Genomic DNA, 677 nt, shown 5'->3' with positions numbered 1-677 from the left:
GGAGGGCCCGGTGCTCCTCGTGCGCAGCTCCCAGGTCTCCAGCCGCAGCCTCATTTTCGGGGCGCATCCAGGCAAACCAAGTCATGTTCCAGGCAGGGATGTTCACTGAGATCAGAATCCACAGCAAACCATCGCCTGTGTCCTTGAAGAGATGACCCCAAAGCCCAGCACCCCCCAACTTCCTCCAGGTCTGATTACACAGTTCTGTATCAAAAGTTTCCTCACCTGCACAGCTGGCTCCCTCAGCCCTGCTTTCTTGGTACTGATGCTTGAGCAGGGACATCCAGTCAGCACTGTGGACTATGAGACTACACAACACTCCGGAGACTGAGGCAGGAGGATCCTAAGTTCAGGGCATCGGGGTTTTAAGGACACTCTGTTTCAACAGAGAAATATCTTCAACGGACTGGAGAGGTACTCCAGTGCAAAGGCTCTGGGATCCACCCTTAGTCTTACAAGGGGAAAGAAAAAGAAGCAAATCAACATTCAAGGCTATAAAATCAATGTACACCAGGACATAAGAGGCTCCGAAGTCCGCACGGCCCTAACACACCCTGTGGTCATCAGAGACACCAATAGCCCAGAGGCCAGACACAGGAAGGCGAACTTCAAACCACTGAGGCAGGGGAGTGATCTGCCCAGCCCTACAGCCATCCAGGCACTTTCTCAGCTGGCCC

This window comes from Octodon degus, unplaced genomic scaffold (assembly GCF_000260255.1).
Source record: "Octodon degus isolate 3935 unplaced genomic scaffold, OctDeg1.0 scaffold01150, whole genome shotgun sequence".
Taxonomy (NCBI): domain Eukaryota; kingdom Metazoa; phylum Chordata; class Mammalia; order Rodentia; family Octodontidae; genus Octodon; species Octodon degus.
Note: the sequence above shows the minus strand (reverse complement) of the source record.